The sequence below is a fragment of the Lemur catta genome, chromosome 12, assembly GCF_020740605.2.
Source record: "Lemur catta isolate mLemCat1 chromosome 12, mLemCat1.pri, whole genome shotgun sequence".
Classification (NCBI taxonomy): Eukaryota; Metazoa; Chordata; class Mammalia; order Primates; family Lemuridae; genus Lemur; species Lemur catta.
This window is the reverse complement of record NC_059139.1, coordinates 83,864,647-83,885,683: the sequence shown is the minus strand read 5'-3', so window position 1 is coordinate 83,885,683 and position 21,037 is coordinate 83,864,647. Positions and strand designations below refer to the sequence as shown.

Genomic DNA, 21,037 nt, shown 5'->3' with positions numbered 1-21,037 from the left:
ATGGTGTCTGTTTGGTGGTCTAGCATTGGCATTATTCACTACAGAAACCTGGTCAGTCAATTACAACAGATGTCTACTGCAACCAATTGGACAAACTGATGAGGATGCTTGTGATGAAACAGCCAAGGTTGGTCAATAGAGACAGGCCAATCATCTTGGAAGACAATGTGCGACTACATGTCACGCAAACAATGCTGCTCAAACTACAGAGGCTGGCTTTGGAATTTGTCATCCACTGTATTCACCAGAACTTGTACCAGCTGACTATCACTTTTTCCAGGCTTTGGACCACTTCTTGCAAGAAAAAATATTCAATTCTCAACAAGCTGTGGAAAACATCTTTCGCTATTTCATGCCCACTCACTCTCCAGGCTTCTTTGCTGCTGGCATAAACAAGCTACCATTAAGATGTCAAAACTGTGTCAATAGTTTAGGTGCATACTTTGATTAATTGTACTGCTTCTTGTTTGAGATATAATAAACTCAACTTTTGATTCAAAATCGGACATTTCGTATTTAATGACCTAGCATACATATATATGTATGTTGTGTGTGTGTGTGTGTGTGTGTGTGTGTGTAATTCATTGTGAAAGGGGAAAAATGCTTAAGAGGAATAATTTAATTAAAAATAAGTACATTCTAAATTACAAAATAATTAGCATATAATTATGAAGTGATATCAGATTTATCTATCCCAGAAATGCAGCAAAAGGAGGTCCCTCAAAGGCCACTATATAGGGGACTCTAAGGGAAATCAGTAAGTCCAGATTGGAGCAGGAGTCTGACAGGCTTCAGAAGAGATACCTTCTGAAGTGAGGGGAGTCACACACAGCAGATAGCATAACTTAGAGAAGAACTAATTTGATTATATGCCAAAGACATTTATTCTTTTTTTAAGAAAAAGTAAAGTAATTTCCAGTTTCTGGTTAGATACACAAAGAGCTTGGAAGTCATCACTCCCATTCTCTTAACAACAACAAAAAAATAAAGGTGAACAAACAAAATCAACAATTCTTTTAAAATCTGTCAGAGAATTGAAATCACAGGGAAAACTGCTACCAAAAGTGGAGAAACAGAGACAGAATCACAGCTTAACGGGAGCACAAGCCCAGGAGCAGAAGGCCAAACTGGAGCTAATATTGGTAGGAACACTTTAAACTGTAATTGACAAATTGTTGGAGTCTCAGGACGGACTAGCTGGAGAGTTAAAAACTCTAAGGGGGGGGGGGGGTCTCACACTTTCCTGAGTTTCACTTCCAGGAACCGTACCAGGTTCTCACTGTGAAGATCCGAAAGAAATTCTCTTACGCTTCTGATAGAAGGAGGGGAAAGGTTACCATTTTGAAATGGCCCAGAATTCCCTGTTCTCCTTAACAAGGCCTGTCTTCAAGGAAAACTATTTTACAAGAGCCAACTGGGGTTTTAGCAAAGTCTTTCCAATCTGGGGGAAGGGAAATGTCCAACTCCAGCCTTGGTAGCCTTCCATGTGGAGAAAAGGAAATCCTCACCTTGGGCTCACTGAAAGACTGAAACATAACATAGGACTATCGAAACTTCCCCTCCCCTACATCTTACCACCATATCAATAGGGTTCCTGTATAAAACCAGGGAATTATGGATAAAATAACTACAAGCCTCATATCCTATTTCAAAATTCTCTAGGAAAACCCAAAGGCAATAGAGGAGACAAAAAGAAGGGCACTAGAAATTTTAGCCTCTGATACCCAGCTACAGCTAACAATAAACACAGCCTAACTTTTAGACAGATAAACATAAAATCTCACACTAAAAAGGCCCAAAAGTCCTATCTACCTCAGTTTCTTTTACCCAATACATCATATATCATCTGGCTTTCAAAAAAAATTACAAAGCATGCTAAAAGGAAAAAAATTTTTTTAAATTAAAAAAACACAGCTTGAGGAGACAGAGCAAGTGTCAGAACCAGACTCAATATGGCAGAGATTTTGGAATGATCAGACTTGGAATTTAAAATAACTATGATTAATATGCTAAGGGCTCTAATGGAAAAATGTGGATAACATGCAAGAACAGATGGGAAATGTAAGCAGAGAAATGGAAACTAAGTAAGAATCAAAAGGAAATGCTAGAAATAAAAAACAATGTAACAGAAAGGAAGAATGCTTTCTATGAGATCATCAGTAAACTGGACAAAGCCTAAGAATGAATCAGTGAACTTAAAGATGTGTCTGTAGAAACTTCCAAATTTAAAAGCAAAGAGAAGTTGGAATCAAATATACAAGAACTGGGGCACTATTACAAAAGGTTTAAATACTCATAATGAGAATTCCAGAAGAAAAAGAAAGTGAAACAGGAACAGAACAAATATTTGAGTACTAATGACTGAGAATTTTTCTGAATTAATAATAGACACCAAACCACAGATCCAGGAAGCTCAAACAACAATAAGCAGGACAAATACCAAAAAAATCTACACCTAAACATGTCATATTCAACTGCAGAAAATCAAAGACGAAGAGAAAATCTTGAAGAAAGGAAAAGCAACAAGAAAATACTAGAAAAATAAAAACTATTCAGAAGATTTATGACCTCAAAATGTAGCCAACTAAAATGCACATGATTTTTAGAAATTGCAGAAATGTAAGAAAAGATGCTTTTTGTCAGCCTTGATGCTACACTCTCCACTAAGTGGCATGGGAGACAAGAAAGACATGGAAACATATTCATTTATGTAGCCAAAATGATGTAAAATCTTTTTACCAGTTTTCAGATTTGAGAATTAACCTCTATGAGTGCACAAGATTAATTATGGTTACAAAGAAATTGTAAATGTTTTCAACTTGGAAAATGTAGAGCTTTAGCTGCCAGCAGTTGAGCAATAGAAATAAAAATGTGTGGGAAAAAAGTTAGTGGCTTTAAAACATCCATCTTACAGAACAGAGATTCAAAGAAGAATGTTGAAAGTGGATGCAATCTACCCAAAAGAACAAAAGACATTCTATAAAAAAGACATCTGCACTAGCATGTTTATAGCAGCACAATTCACAATTGCAAAGATGTGGAAACAACCCAAGTGCCCATCAATATATGAGTGGATCAATAAAATGTGATATATGTATCCCATGGATTTCTACTCAGCCACAAAAAACAATGGTGATCTAGCACCTCTTGTATTATCCTGGATAGAGCTGGAGCCCATTCTACTAAGTGAAGAATCCCAAGAATGGAAAACAAGCACCACATGTACTCACCATCAAATTGGTTTTAACTGATCAACACTTAAGTGCATATATAGTAATAACACTAATTGGATGTCGGGCAGATGAGAGCAGGGAGGAGAGGATGGGTATATACACACCTAATGGGTCCAGTACACACCGTCTGGGGGATGGACACACTTGAAGCTCTGACTCAGTGGGGCAAGGGCAATATACATAACCTAAACCTTCATAACCCCATAATGTGCTGAAATAAAAAAAATTTAAAAAAAAAAGAAAGTGGATGCAAAAAATAGACATATATGGGCATTATTGGAAGTTGGAAGAGGAACCAATAGATTTTTTAATACTATAAATTAGAAGAAATAGAAAGAAGAAAAAAGGCAAAGAGGTAGAATTGTGCAAGGAAGATAAATTCTCATCCTTAAGAATTTAGGTAATGTCAATAGCTCTTCTCTAATGATCATAAATCAAAAAATAAAGACATAATTATAGTATTTAGAGTTATAGAGGTAATAACTAGAATAATTAAAACAGATACAATTGAAATAATTTGTTGCCCCTAGTGAATAGGTCTGGGAATAGAATGGAGTGAGGGCAAAAAACTTGTTATGTATTATAAGCTATTCTGTCTTTTCCATTTTTTAACATAGACATATGTTTCTCTGATAAAAATAAAACTTTAATGACTTTAAAAAGAAAGTTTTAAAATAAATTTTTTAAAACCTTTAATATTGGAAGAGTCTTTTCACGAGAAACCCAATGAAGGTTTTAAATGGGCCTCATTTATCCAAGCTAACAGCACAGAACACCACCAGAAAGGGTGATGCCTCTGGGTAGTTGGTCTTTTTACTAGAACTTCAAATATCCACAGATAAAATAAACTTGACATATCCCTTAGCACAATGTGTTCACTACAGAGAAAAAAGAAGCTGCCTATAAAGTAGTGAGAGAAGGTGTCCCACAGTGAAAATACTTCTCAACAAAGGACACTAAGAGAGAAAGATTAACACTGAATTTTGCCCATCAGGATGCATAAAAACGAAGAAGGAAGAAAGAAACCTGGAGATATGCAGTATAAGATTACATTGTAGATTGCACTTCAACTGAAGTGCAAAATCCAGGCATCAAAAATAAGGAGATAATCACCATGGTTTAACTCCTTAAAACCTGAAAAATGTTGCAAATTCACAATTACCATTAGTTGTGGTAAGACACTATAATAATAAATAATAATAATAGCAACAGCAACAATAAAAATAACAGCCATCCCAATTTATCTGCTATGTTTATTCTAAAGATTATGTGGGATATATACTTTAAACTTGCTAAAAGTTATGCAAATATCAGTTATGATAATTATCATCCAAGAGCAGTTTCCCTGAGCCTCTGCTGACTGCTGCGCTTCCATCCCTACTGGGAGCCTAATCAAATGCAGCTGGGAAGGACAGAAGCAGAAGTGGGTCAGGGGGGTAGCTGCCAGCTGCTGAAGACTACCAGTTAGCCAATCAACATCTACTGGGAAATTCTGACCTATTGAATGTAAATCTTTCCTATAATTTGCTGTTAAAATCTGCAGGGTACTATCAGAATTACCAAAAATAAATAAATAATATAACTAATTCATCACTATGACATAGAAACTTTATATTTGACAAAATATTTTCTTGTGTATCCAAAGGAATTTATAATTTTAGTGATTGGTAGGTAATTTTAATTAAAAAAGAAACCTATTGCATAGAAGGAAGAAATAGATAAGATTGTAAAATTAGTTTTTAACATGCATTTGGTAACGGATTTTGTAGAAGAAATGTTGTAACTATTAACTTTTTGGTTTATATCTATTATATTTGGCAGCAATAAAATGTATTTATTTCTAGAAAGCACGTGCCATCCGGTAAGACATTGGGAACACAAACCATGTAGTGAAACAGGCTCTATGTAGAAGGTTTGTATTCCTGTGACCTTAAGAACTAGGTGAGTCAAGGAAATTGTGGGTTTAATTAACTAGGTTAGTTTCAGTGTAATGGTGAGGATGGACAAGGTTATGCTGCCGGAGAGAATAATTCCGCACAATCTCGTGGTGCAACTTAGTAAAGGTCTATTTCTCACACAAAGTCTGTTCAGGTGAATGTCCAAGGATTGGTCTTCCCTCTGGTGGCTCAGTGATCAGGTTGCTCTGATCTTGTGTCTCTATGATCAACATGGCAGGGAAAAAGAGCACTGGAGACTCTTGCCTAGACAATTCAATGTCTTGGCCCAAAAGCAGCTTGAATCACCACCACTCACAGCCCATTTGACATGATTAAGCATATGGCCCTGCCCAACCTAAAGGAAGCTGAGATGAGTGTTTTCCAAGGCATTTGGAAGGACAGAAGAATCAGATATTTGTGAACATGAGTAAACCTTAAATGAACAGACACCATTCCCTACTTTTCTTCTTACAGACTATTCTTTCCTATTAATTATATCATTATGCAAATGAAGTAAATAGAAATAAGTGTCAAAACATGAAGTCTAACTAGCTAAATTTTAGTGGAAGACTTGGGAAGGAGTCTGGATTAGAGAATCCAATAAATTAAGGGAATCTTGAATGATGAAGATATACGCTCTTTCACAGGTATGGCTGTAATCGATGCAGATAAATCAAATGTTCCTGAGCCCATGTTGCTTCTCCTCTTTATCACTACATTGAAGGAACTCATTGTTCCATGAGTTGCTGACAGCCAAGGGAGTTTGTTGCTTTGAGCAGTCACTCAACTTCTTACATCCATCAAGGAGGATCTAGCCCACCCAAAGGAAATGAAAAACCATCACTTAGGAGCCATTTAAAGAAAAAGTAAATAAGGACAAAATGAGAAGTTGAATTGAAGGATAATGTTACTTTTGACAAGAAAAGTTTGAGAATGAAGGATTAAACCAGCAGCCCACAACCTTTTTGGCACCAGGGACCAGCTTCATGGAAGACAATTTTTCCATGGACTGCGGGTGGGGGATGGTTTGGGGATGATTCCAGTGCATTAAATTTATTGTGCAGTCAACCCTCTCTGCTAATGATAATCTGTATTTGCAGCCACTCCCCAGCACTAGCATCACCGCCTCAGCTGCACCTCAGATCATCAGGCACTAGATTCGCATAAGTAGGGTGCAACCTAGATCCCTAACATGTGCAGTTTACAGTAGGGTTCACGCTCCTATGAGAATCTAATGCTGCCGCTGATCAGACAGGAGGAGGAGCTTATGCGGTGATGTGAGTGATGGGGAGCAGCTGTAAATACAGACGAAACTTCACTTGCTCACCCACTGCTCACCTCCTACTGTGCAGCCTGGTTCCTGACAAGCCATGGACCAGTACCAGTCCATGGCCTGGGGTTGGGGGCTGCAGAATTAAACTATACCCCCTTACCACCAAAAAAAAATAAAGAAAATGAGCAAGGGTTTATAGAATACAATTTTTTTCAGCTACAGTACTTCCTACATCTTGCCAGTTGCCTCTAGGCTTCAGCATAAAGCTCCCTGGATGACATGTCAAGGAAGAAACACAAATAATTTAGGCAACCACACTTGATTTATATTGTATTTATTTGTTCATGTGGCTAATAAAGAAGAGAGCTTGGAGTTTATGTGGGACATTTTCTGTGCTGTGTTTATAATATTGCATTTATGTGCTAGTGGCTTTCGTGATAGCTTTTGATTCAAGGTTATTTATTGATACTGACATCTGTAGCATTTTGAGCTATAGGGATATAACCAAAAAATGTATGTATTATGCCACTAAACTCCCTTTTGACTCCTCAGATCCCATTAACAAGTAAACTCAAGGCCTGGTAGATTATTTCCTTTATACAAATGACCTTATTAATCAGTGTAGTTAACAATATATTTGGTAGGCACTGAGCATTTCCTTAAAGAAGCTTCTACATAACCTGATAATCTAAATTAATAGATTTCTACTGAGCTGTTTACATGTTATTACTGGTAAATCTCATTAGCCAGACAAGGAACACATTAAATTATCAAAATGAATAACCTGAACTGAACATAATAATTCTATGTTGTCAAGATGCTCTCTTTGTACCAACCTGGCATTTTCAGTTAGTAGAAATATTTTTGATCCTATGCCTTGCTAATCTGTGCCAAATTGTTTCTTTATTCTCTATATTGGATTTGTTCATCAAATTTCACAGAATGCCTTCCAGATACCTGTATTTTTGCCTTATTATTGCTTACAAGACATACAGTATTACTTTGGGTATTTAGTTACTTCTTTCATCCCGATTTCATGCCAACATTTGTCGAGCATTTCTCTGGGGTGAGCACTGGGTACTCTTCCCTGAGCAGCTGCAGTCACCTCCCAGCTTGTACCTCCACAGTAACCTTGAATCTTCCAAGCTATTTTCCACACAGAAGACTGAGGCTGAGACTTCCCAAAGACCAAAATGCTTTTCTTGACCACAAGGCTTTTCATGGTCTGGCCTCTAACTATCTTTCCAGCACCATTCACAACTACATTTTCTCTGACTCTCTATATATCAATCATCACAATGTTCTTTCAAATCCTCATATTTGCCAAGTGCCCTCCTGTCCCCAGTCCTCTGAAAATATTATCTGGTCTGCCTGAAACACTCTTCCGTCTCCATTTCTCCCCTTTTACTGAATCAACACCTAATCATCTTCCAAATCTCAAATCAAGCACCACTTTATTAGCAAACTCTCAGATGACCTTTCTAAGTGGGTCAATTATCTCTGGTCTATGCTCTCAATACACCTCTCCCTCCCCATTGTCTCACAGTCACCTCTGTAGTGCTACATTTATTTCTGATAGCTAATGTCTGTCTCCTCTACTAGATTCAAAACTCCACAATGACCATTTTATCTCCACTAAAAAGCACAGTGATTGGCACATAATAGACTCTCAATAACTGTGTATTGAGTGAATTAATTAACAAATAAATATCAGAATATTTGAAATGTTTGAAATTTCCACGTGATTAAAGAAAACAAAAACAAAGCTACACAAAATGGCAGACGGGATATGATGGAAATCTGTCACCTGTGGCTGCCCAAAGATCTTTGGACATTCTCCATTTTAATAGTTCCTCCTCCCTTTTTTAGGTTGAATCCAAAATCTATATTTCCCAGCATCTCTTTCTTCTAGTATGAAGACTTGTAACTAGTTTCCACCAATATACCAATGAGAGACTTAGAAATTGTGCTGGTTTTGTTGTATTGAGCAACAGGCAGAGGCAGCAGTGAGATTTCTACAGCACTGGGATCAGAGGAGTTTGGACAAATCTCTTGGCTGACTCTCACTAACATACAAATAAGACAAAAATGGTCACTATCATCAATAGTATTCCACATTATCCTAGAAGGCCTAGACAATGTAAAAAGACTAGAAAAAGGAATAGGAAGTATCAAAATTAGATACAAATAATTTCAGTATGTTTCACTTCCATATGGCATAATTTTCTGTCTAGAAAAGTCAGGACAATCAATTATTCTAATTAGTAAAAGTTTAGTGAGGGAGCCAAAAATAAGGTAAAATATGCAAGAAAAAAAATCAACTTGTCTTATATTGTAGAAATAATTAGAAACTTACATAGTGAAAAATAACACCATATCCAAAAGCACTAAAAGTCACTATAGTATATAGAAAAGATTAGAAGAATAAATATACAAGGCCTATATGTAAAACAAACTTTAAAAATGTACTGACAGATATTAAGAAGGAAATATTAATAAATAACACAAGAGCAAAAATATGTATCTAAGAATGTTTATTGTATCAATGTTTGCCGTGTAATAGAACATAATCACAAGTTCACAGGTTCTAGGGATTAGGGTGCAAACATCTGTGGGGATCATTGTATTGACTACCGCAGTCTCTTCGCATGGTTCAGCGCTCTGGCCCACAGACTGAAATAGCTGAGCTCTTCAGCAGGTATGTTCTTACAACAGAAGTGGATGCATCAGGTTGTTGTAACTTGATAGCACTAACTTCAGCCAACTTTTGTTGATCTAATTTCATACTTAACCAAGCAATCTTCCAATAATAATTTGGCTCCACACAAAGATTTGCATATAGAAATACAGTGCTCTGAGTAGTAACCAAAAGTATCTGGTCAATTTGGTGGTTATTATTATCCTTATAAATCAATATTTATATTGGGTTTAAAAAATATTTAGTTCTCAAGACATTCCCTGATAATTCATTTAAAACAATGTGTAAATTTGTGATACTCCTAGTAAATTACCTGTCCACAGTGCATCTGTATTGTTTCAAGAGGAAAATCTTAGAAGAAAATCTTAGATATTAGCCTCAGGTTGTTCAAGTACTCTAGGCAGAAAGAGGAATGTTTTCAAACCCCTGAGTTTGCACTAGTTAGGTGGCTAGCTGACTCATCCATTATTTCTACAACTATCTGTATGTCATTTACTAAATGGAAAAATGAACTATTATTTTCTTCAAAGAGAAAAATGAATTTTCACATAACTAGCTGTTCATCTTAGACTAGTTACTTCCCCCATGGCACCAATCCCCAGTCCTAAAGTCATCAGCATCACCCAGAATTGCACACGGGCATTTTTTTAAAACATAAGACTAAAACTGTAACAAGGAGCACCAGTCACCAAGTCTGTAGTAAAGCTGAAAAACTAATTTATACTTCCTTGCTTCACAGCTTGACCACTGCTGATTCTGGAAGGATTATAAATACCATTTTTCACATTAGTCACCCATGAAAACCAAGATACGTATTTAGTACCATTCTCTCTTTAAATTATACCACTCTTCAATAGATTCTGTACATAAGGAATGAGATATATAAATACATTTTCTGTCCCTTGCACAGAGATCAGCAAGAAACAGAGATGTTCCTTTGACATCATAGTTATTGAAGGGCAATTATCAAGGGTGACTGAGAAATAAGAAAAGACTGGAGAACAGGTAGATTTATTAACTCAAATCCTAACCAATTTTTATTCAACCTAAATTTGATGAGATATTTTTCAAGGAGAATGGTAATATATCACAGAAACCCTGCAAATCCCAAAGTTGGGGATTGTGAGTTCAGTTTCCCCTACAAGTAATCTTCCCCTCAGCCCCCACCCCCTCCACAGAAGAAACAGAGTCAGAGTAAACTATTTTTACTCCAACCTCTCATTTGTTCCTCCACATGGAATAGACCGCAGCTTTTCAAACAAGAGGGTCACCAGATCTAAACTTGGAAGTGAGGGAAAAAGCAGTAGGAGTCATATTTTGTCTTTGGATCCAAGCTGCATGCTCCATTCCAACTTCAACACTAATAAAGACTCTGATCCTGTTCTCTCAGCCTCACTTGGCCAAAAGAAAAATAATTATGTTCTCCAACACACTTCTAAACCAGATTAAATAAACTATAATTTAATTTTTCAGTTTTACACTTTAGATTCACTAAGAACACTTCAAAAGGTCATCAAATGTTTTAAGGTATAAAAAACAAATCCAGAGTTCCCAACTCTTTAACCAAACTTATTCAAGATGCAAGAATATCTGCTAAGCAAGGAAGCTTGCACTACCCTAAGCTCAGCAATGATGCAAAACATATCTGCAACTCACTAAGGCCACTTTTGAATTGAACTGCCTGATGTCTGTAAAAAATAATGCCTTTAAAATGTCATAAAAGCTATGAAAAAAAAAACTGGGGCAGAAGAGAAAACTGTTTATTCCAAACAAATGTTTTCACTTTGTCCACAACGAAGGTTCCTGTGAGATAAGACTCTGAATTAAAACAGCACAGAGACCAAGGTTACTACTCACATAATAAAACGTCGGACTAAAAAAAGACAGTAATCTGGGAGCTTTACTTGAACTTTGATTCTGTAAATCAGTCACTGAACTCAACGACCTCATTTCATCTTAGTGGAAACTAAAAGCAGATAATCTGCTAAAACTGAAAATAAGAAATGAGGGCAAAAAAGAATGCCAAATCTTAAGGCCCCCAACATCCTCCCATCACAACCACGCCCTTCCCACCACCACAATTACCAACACTGAGATCCTTCATTCCTCATCCTTAGCCCCAGGCTCCTAACAAGCACATATAAGGGGTTCTCCACAAGATTTATTCCTCTGCTTTTTCCCCTTTTTTCCAGATTATTTAGTTGATCTAAAATTTACAGTTGGTGAGAACATTTGAAAAACTCCTAATAGAGAGACAAGATGGCTAAAGAGACATCAGCTGCCAGATTGTCTCACACAGAAGGAAAAGTTTTAGATGAAAAAGAAAAAGAAAAAACATAAATCAGTGTAATTCCAAGGAAGAAGTTCCAGAACCTACCAGAGATTCCACAGGAAGAAGTTGTGGAACAAAACAAGAAGGAGCAAGATACTGGTAGAGAGCAACCCAGGAGCAGCTTGGAGCCCAGCAAAAAGGGAGGTGGGGGGCTGTGTTTCTCCCTCCCTCACATCTCTGGCAGTCAGCAGGCTCCCGAGCTGCTGGAGAGCATTTCTACCCTCACAAACCCAAAAGCAGCTGCCAGTGAATAGGGAGCTTCTTGAAGGCAAAGCACCAGGCTGCCAGCCCCCAGGGGGTCACCTCCCACGGCCACAGACCTGAGCCAAGAAGGCAGGTTCCATATTGCTTCTCTACCCACTGTGAGCCTTCTTCCTCCTCAGGGAGCTTCAGTCCCTCAGTTTTTATCTCACTGCTTCCCACACAAACATTTCCCAGCTCTGACCCAGACCACAGGAGCCATGTGTGACTCCAGAGCCTGGACATCCCTGGGGGGCTGCCTCCTGGAGAGAGAGACAGAGATGACCAGAGTGGTAGCTTTCCTTCATTCAGACACTTTTCCTTCCCAGACACCCCCCCTACCTGCAGCTGCCAAGAAAGACAATTGAGCCAGGGCTCTCAAGAGTGGGCTGCTTCCTCTCTGCTGATATGTACACCACACTGAGGCTTCCACAGAAACTGAACCTCAAATTTTCCTCTTAAAAACATAGAATGGACTAAGGTGTACTTGGACTGTGGGCATCTTGCTCACCAGCCCTCTTCCCCAGTACTGCTTGTCTGGCTGTTGCATCAGAGCAGGGCATACTATGAAGCAGGTAACTCAGGACCAGCACACTTCTCCTTAGCATGGTCAGGGATTGATTTTTGAGAACCAGGTGACAACCCTACAGGCCAGACCCTGTACCCCCAGGACTTGACCATGTTGTTTGGGGGCATGAAGAAGAGATTTGTGAACTAATCTTAGGAAGGCAGAACTGAGAGAAGAGTGCAGTGCGGATCTGAGCCACAGCACACTTGTGGAGCAACCCTCCCCCCATAAGAAGGCCATGCTCTATCCTAGCATGGGATCCCAGACATGGAAGCTCCCAGCCTGCAGAGCCATTGCTGGGAGTTCAACTGGTTTGGGTTCCTATCCACCAGCAGACATCAAAGGGAGACCACAGAACAGGGGCAGAAGGAAAAGACCGAAACCCATTTCTGACAGGCATGTTGTAAATCTCAAGTGGACCCCCTCCCACAAGCAAATTTTCTGGCTTGGTGGGGAACTTCAGCCTCTCCCTGATGGCTATTCCTAGCACCCTAGAAAGGACCTTCAACCCCTGATGAGACAGCTACCTTACCAGGTTTCATGGAGACTGAGGGCAGACTCACCCAACCCAGCCCTGCCCAGCCTCACTCTCCCAACCACCTCTGCTATGTTGGAGAATAAGGACTCACCTGGAAGTTCCAGAGCCCCACCTACCTGGGTGTTCCAGTGCTTTTCCTAAGGGGCTAGAGCTAGTCACAGGTCCCAAAAACAACACTGCAGCTGGTTGTGTCCGCCAAGCACCACCTACTGGCATGGAGGTCAAATTGTACACCCCTTCACAACATTTACTGACTCAACCTTACAGGATGTGGATGGTTCTTACCAACGAACAATACCTATTTCCTCAGAGATTAAACTGGGCATGCCAACATAATTCACACTGTTAGGAACACCACAAGGCTTAGGAAAGAGAAAGGATTTAAAGAGCTCCATCATCAACAACAGAGACAGAATCTGTCCACACACAGCTCACCAGCACTACAGCTTACAAACAACTAGCAACTGAGAAAACCACCACACTAAGGATATCTATAACCAAGTCATCCATCCAGAACCTAGACCACCATCAAAGCATCCACAAGCAAATCCTAAGTTTCTTACCCAACATATGCTAAAAATACCCTTACAAGTGTGTGGGGAGGAATAAAGCCCCATCTAAAAGAAAATCCAAAAACAGGAAACAATAGGTGCTCCAGACAAGGAATTAGCAAAAGAACTCTGGAAGTATGAAAAATCAGAGAGAAAGGAAATCTGTAAAGGGACACACCAGCTCTCTAGCAATGGATCCCAATCAAAATGAAAATATTGAAATGATAGATAAAGAATTCAAAATATGGATTGTAGGAAGCTCAAGGAAATCCAAGAGAAAATGGAAAACCAACTCAAAGAAATTAGGAAAACAATTCAGGACATGAATGAAAAATTTACCAAAGAGATATAAATATTTAAAAAATACCAAATAGAACTTCTGAAAATGAAAAATTCATTTAAGGAAATACAAAACACAGTGGAAAGTTTTAAGAATAGGCTAGATCAGGAAGAAGAAATAATTCTGGAGCTTGAAGATAACTGTTTTGAATTAACTCAGTCAAAAATAAAGAACAAAGAATCAAGAGGAATGAACAAAACCTAAAGAAATACGGGATTCTGTAAAACAGCCAAATATAAGAATCATAGGCATCCCTGATGGTAAAGAAGAAAATGCACAACAGCTGGAAAATATATTTCAGGGAATAATTAAGGAAAAATTCCCTGGTCTTGCTAGAGATCTAGACATCCAGGTACAAGAAGCTGAACAAACAGCTGGGACATTCATTGCAAAGAGGAAATGGCCAAAGTCAACACAAAGGAGAAACACCTTTGAGCCCTGAGGTGAAAACATCAAGTAACTTATAAAGGAAAATAGATCAGGCTGGCTGCAGATTTTTCAACAAAGGCCTTACTAGCCAGAAGGGATTGGCGTCCCATCTTCTGTCTTCTTAAACAGAACAACTACCAGCCTAGAATTTTGTATACTGCAAAACTGAGTTTCATACATGAAGAATAAAGAAAGACTTTTCTAGATAAGCAATCACTGAGGGAATTTGTCAAGAACAGACCTGCCCTGCAGGAAATATTCAGAACTGCATTATATACAAACCAGCACACTAAACACACACTAGTGTAAAACCACCCAAAAGCTAAAGCTCAGAGCACATATAAAACAATAGCACAAGATGATAAACAAAGCAATAAGGTATTGCCCAACACAATGAACAGAACAGAATCCCACATATCAATTCTATCAATCAATGTGAATAGTCTAAATACCCCACTCAAGAGACACAGGCTGGCTAAATGCATGAAAAAATACTTCCAAGTATCTATTGTTTCCAGGAAATACATATAACCCACAAGGACTCATAGAGACTCAAGGTGAAGGGATGGAAAAAAATTTTCACACAAACAGAAAATAAAACAAAGCAGGTGTAGCCATTCTCATATCAGATAAAATTGCCATTAAATCAATAATGGTAAAGAAAGAAAAAGGTGGTCATTATAGAATGGTAAAGGGAACAATTCAACAAGAAGACATAACAATCCTAAATATTTATGCAGCTAACATAGGAGAGTTCAGATTCATAAATCAAATTCTACCAGATGTAAGCAAACAGATAAATGGCAGCATCATAATTGCTGGGGATTACAATACCTCCCTAATAGAGCTGGACAGATCATCCAAGCAAAAAATAAATTTAAAAACACTGGACTTAAATGAGACTCTAGAACAAATAGGTCTAACATACATTTACAGAACATTTTACCCCAAAACTACTGACTATATATTCTTCTCATCAGCACATTCTCCACGACTGATCATATCTTAGGCCACAAAACATGTCCCAACAACTACAAAAAAACCAGAAATGATACCATGTATCTTCTCAGACCACAATGGAATAAAACTAGAAAATGACACCAAGAGAAACACTCAATTCTACACAAAGTGATGAAAGTTAAACAACCTATTGCTGAACAATTATTGAGTTAGCAATGAAATTAAACTGGAAGTCAAAAAACTCCTCAAAATGAGTGAAAAAGGGGACACAAGCTATCAAAAGCTGTCCTAAGGGGAAAATTCAAGCCATAAATGCCTACATCAAAAAGAGAAAATGATCACAAATTAACAATCTAATGACACATCTGAAGGAAATAGGAAAGTAATAGCAAACCAAGTCCAAAGTCAAGAGAAGAAAAGAAATAACTAATGAAAATGAAAAATCAATACAAAAGATCAACAAAACCAATATTGGTTCTTTGGAAAGATAAACAAAATTGAAAGATTTCTTGCTAGAATAACCAGGAAAAGAAGAGAAAGGACCCAAACAAGCTCAATCAGAAATGAAAAAGGAGATATTAAAACTGATACCACAAATATACAAAATATCATCTGTAAATACTATGAAAATCTCTATGCAGATTAACTAGAAAATTCAGAGGAAATGCAAAAATTCCTAGAAACACACACCTCTCAAGATTCAGTCAGGAAGAAATAGCATTCCTGGACAGACTAACAACAAAAAGTGAGATCAAAACAGTAATAAAAAAATCTTCCAACAAAAAAAAAGCCCCAGACCAGATGGGGCAAATTTTACCAGACAGCCAAATTTTACCAGACCTGCAAAGAAAAGCTGGTACTCACACTGCAGAAGAAGAGCTGGTACCCATACTGCAGAAATTATTCCATAACATCAAGAAAGAGTGATTCCTCCCCAACTCATTCTATACAGCCAGCATCACCTTGATACCAAAGCCAGGAAAGAACACAACAAAAAAGGAAAACTACAGACTAATATCCCTTACGAATATAGATACAAAAATCCTCAATAAATACTGGCAAACAAAGTTCAACAACACATGAAAAAAATAATCTACCATGATTAAGTGGGCTTCATCGCAGGGATGCAAAACTAGTTCAACATACTAATGCACCACATAATCAGAAGCAAAAGCAAAGACTACATGATCATCTCAGTAGATGCAAAAAAAAAAAGCATTTGACAAAATTCAGCACCCTTTCATGACAAACCCTCAAAAAACTAGGCATAGAAGGAACATACATCAAGATTATAAAAACTATATAATGATAAACCCACAGTCAATATCATGTTGAATCAGGAAAAGCTGAAAACGTTCTAAGAACTAGAACAAGATGAGGGTCCCACTGTCACCACTTATAGTCAACATAGTGCTGGAAGTCCTAGCCAGAGCAATCAGGCAAGAGAAAGAAATTAATTGTATCCAAATCAGGAAAGAGGAGGTCAAACTATCACTTTTTTCTGATGATATAATCTTATATCTAGAAAACCCCAAAGACTCCACCAAGAGACTCCTGGAATTGATAAACGAATTCAACAAAGTCTCAGGGAACAAAATCAATGTACACAAATCAGTAGCATTTCTGAATACCAATGACAGTCAAGCTGAGAGTCACATCAAAGACTCAATACCATTCACTACAGCTACAAAGAAAATAAAATACCTAGAAATATACTTAACAAAGGAGGTGAAAGATCTCTACAAAGAGAACTATGAAACACTGAGGAAAGAAATTACATATGACTCAAATGGAGAAAACATAACATGCTCATGGATCGGTAGAATCAACATTGTTAAAATGTCTATACTACCGAAAGTTATTTACAGATTCAGTGCAATCCCCATCACAATACCAATGTCATATTTCAGAGATCTAAAAATAATCATTCTACACTTTGTTTTTAACCAGAAAAGAGCCTGAATAGCCAAAGCAATCTTAAGCAAAAATAGCAAATCTGTAGCCATCACATTACCACACTTCAAACTATACTGTAAGACTATAGTAACCAAAACAGCATGGTATTGGTATAAAAATAGAGACATAGACCAATGAAACAGAACAGAGAGCCTAGATATAAAACAATCCACATACAGCCAACTGATCTTTGACAAAACAGACAACAATATACAATGGGGAAAAGAAGCCCTATTCAATAAATGGTGCTAGGAAAATTGAATAGCCACAGGCAGAAGAATGAAACAGGATCCATATCTCTCACAATTCACAAAGGGTAATTCAAGATGAATAAAAGACTTAAGTGTAAGGCAAGAAAGCTTAAGAATTCTAGAAGAAAATGTAGGAAAAACTCTTCTTGGTAAAGAATTTATGACTAAGACCCCAAAGGAAATCATAGCAAAAACAAAAATAAATAAATGGGACTTGATTAAATTAAAAAGCTTCTTCACAGCTAAGGAAATAATCAACAGAGCAAATAGACAACCTACAGAATTGGAGAAAATATTTACAAGCTATGCATCTGCTAAAGAGCTAATAACCAGAATCTACTAAGAACTCAAGCAAGTCAGCAAGAAAAAAAAAATCCCATTACAATGCATTACAATGTGGGTAAAAGACATGAACAATAGCTTTTCAAAAAAAGATAGACAATGGCCAATAAACATACAAAAAAATGCTCAACATCACTAATCATCAGGGAAATGCAAATTAAAACCACAATGAGAGATCACCTTACCCCTGTTAGAATGGCTTTTATCAGAAAGTCCAAAAACAATTGATGCTGGCATGGATGCAGAGAGAATGAATGCTTACATACTATTGATGAAACTACAAATTAGTACAACCTCTATGAAAAAAAAATATGGAGTTTCCTCAAAGAACTAAAAGTAGACCTACGATTTGATCCAGGTATCTACCCAAAGGAAAAGAAGTCATTTTATCAAAAAAGACACCTGTACTCGAATGTTTATTGCAGCACAATTCACATTCGCAAAGATCTAAAATCAAACAAGTGTCCATCAGTTCATGAGTGGATTAACAAAATGTATATGAATACTATGGAGTACTACTCAGCCATAAAAAAGGATGGATTAATACCTTTTGCAACAATTTGGGAGGAACTGGAGACAATTATTCTAAGCAAAGTATCTCAAGAATGGAAAAACAAACACCACATGTACTCACTATTAAGTTGGAACTAGCCCATGAGCACACATGTGCACAAAGGGAAGTAAAGCTCAGTGGAAATCAACCAAGGGAAGGGGAGAGGAGGAGATTGGTGAAATCATACCTAATGGGTATAATGTACACTATCTGCATGATGGGCACATTTATAACTTTGACTCAAGCAGTACAAAAGCAACCCATGTCACCAAAAACATTTATGTCCCCTTAATATTTTGAAATTTTAAAAAACCTCCTAATAAGGTAAAATACTACAAATCTGGTTGTGTTAACAATTAAACATTTGTAACATCAGGCTGATTTAACACAGTAAATGGTCTCTGTACTGAAAGAATTAATGAGCAGTCTTCTTTAAATTAAAATAGCCAAGAATTTCTCCCCAAGCTCTTATAATAAAGAAAATGTTAATGAATATGAAAGGTTATCTGGAGTTTTCTCATTTCTCTTCTGAGATATACCATTAAAGAGATACCATATTTTAACAATGCAAGAAAAAATTAAATCCAATCACATGAAACATCTTCCCTACCATTGCCAACTTTAATATATATAAAATTTTAATTTTAACCATCAACTATTGATTAGGTAATTAACTTATCTGTGCCTCAGCAATTCATCTGTGAAATGGGGACTAACCATGCTCAGATGATGTATCTCAGGTTTATGTGTAAGAACCAATACACATTGAAAACAGCAGGGTTAATTCTTGCTACTTCAAATAAGAAAAGAGATTTTCATTCTCTCCTTTTTCTCCCAGCATTTAATTTAGAAAATTTGTAATTGTAATTACTTTCTCCTCTCTTTGAAATGTATACAAATCCTTTTAAAAACTAGATAGGCCATTTGTCAGCTTTATAATCCAGGAATGTCTTTCTCAAGGACCTTGGAGATACCTATTTGAAATGTAAACATTGAAAGATAGCACCCCTATCTTCTAGTTTCTGTGGGAGAGTAGGAACCCACCTTTTGTGGATGCCTTGCTCCAGTTACAAAACTACCTTCTGTCACAAAGATATAAGAAGTTTGTTTTTCCTCTGGATAAAGCCAATTAGTCAACACAGATGGTCACCTCAATTACCAGGTAAAGTCATGATGAACTATGCATGACATTTGGTGCTGTCAAGTCCTCTTACTTGGGAATTAGTTATTGTTTATCTTGCAAACAGGTATATACCAGGTTGCCTTTGTTTGGCCATAAAAAAGAGTGAGATTTCTTTCTGTATTTGCAATATTTTAGTGAATTGCCTATGTTGTAGATCACATTCTGCTCTAACACTTGTTCAATAATAAAAGTATTTTTTTCCTCTCCTATCTTTATGGAGAGCATTTCTGTGCTGAGAAAAGATTTTATTTTTGTTTTGATTATGTTTCTTCAACACATGGAAAGAGCCATGGACAAACTCTCCAAGTAGCATGTGATTGTGGCCAGCCTGGGGCCCTAAAAAGGAGTGAAGTAACTCACATGAGCAACTGAATTGGCCATTTTGGCTTCATTAACTCATGTGAATAATTAACCCTAGTAAATATTAGGTACAGACATTTTCAAAGTTGCCAGTGTTACTTTAATTGGACTGCCTTCATAATTCATTGCCTCTGCTTCAACAATGTGCAATTCATCCTTGGCACCAGCCCCTAAACTGACCATTCTTAAAGGTTTCCCTTGGGGGCTTTGAATAATACCACCAGTGGTCTTACGGGTGAAGTGTGGTTCAGGGCCTGTGCATATTAGTGGGCAGCACTTAGTAGCTGTGGAAGAAGATGCAGAGTCAGAAGATGAAGAGGAGAAGGATGTGAAACTCTTAAGTATATCTGGAAAGCGATCTGCCCCTGGAGGTGGTAGCAAGGTTCCACAGAAAAAAGTAAAACTTGCTGCTGATGAAGATGATGATGATGATGAGTTTGATGATGAGGATACTGAAGAAAAATCTCCAGTGAAGAAATCTGTACGAGACACTCTAGCCATAAATGTACAGAAATCAAACCAGAATGGAAAAGACAAAACCATCAACACCAAAGGGTCAAGAATCCTTCAAAAAGCAGGAAAAAACTCCTAAAATGCCAAAAGGACCTAGTTCTGTAGAAGACATTAAGGCAAAAATGCAAGCAAGTATAGAAAAGGGTGGTTCTCTTCCCAAAGAGGAAGCGAAGTTCATCAATTATGTGAAGAACTGGTTGAGTGTGACTGACCAGGAGGCTATTCAATATCTCTGGCAGTGGAGGAAGTCTCTTTAAGAAAACAGTTTAAACAGTTTGTTAAAATTTTCCGTCTTGTTTCATTTCTGTAACAGTTGATATCTGGCTGTCCTTTTTATAATGCAGAGTGAGAACTTTCCCTACCATGTTTGATAAATGTTGTCCAGGATCCATTGCCAAGAATGTGTTGTCCAAAATGCCTGTTTAGTTTTTAAAGATGGAACTCCACCCTTTGCTTGGTTTTGAGAATGTATGGAATGTTATGATAGGACATAGTAGTAGCAGTGGTCAGACATGGAAATGGTGGGGAGACAAAAATATACATGTGAAATAAACCCAGTATTTTAATAAAGTAAAAAAAATAAGTAAATAAATATTAGGTACATATTAAATACTCAATAAATATCTATGGATTGATTGGCATGCTGTTTTAAAGGTGCCACTATTCCTAAATTTGTTAGCTTTTGTTTAATTTTGCTTTAATTAAACAATCACCCTCTATAATGGCTCTCCATTAATTTTGTATGTCTATCCTTAATGGAGGTCATAAACTAGTTAGGTC

At 37.3% G+C, this 21,037-nt stretch overlaps 1 pseudogene across 1 annotated transcript; it reads left to right on the top strand.

The window, feature by feature from the left end:
- The first annotated feature begins 15,900 nt into the window (after positions 1 to 15,900).
- Positions 15,901 to 20,827, top strand: LOC123648186 (annotated as a pseudogene). Its single transcript, XR_006738510.1, has 2 exons — positions 15,901 to 15,981; positions 19,936 to 20,827. The product of XR_006738510.1 is annotated as a nucleophosmin-like (transcript).
- Positions 20,828 to 21,037: the final 210 nt, after the last annotated feature.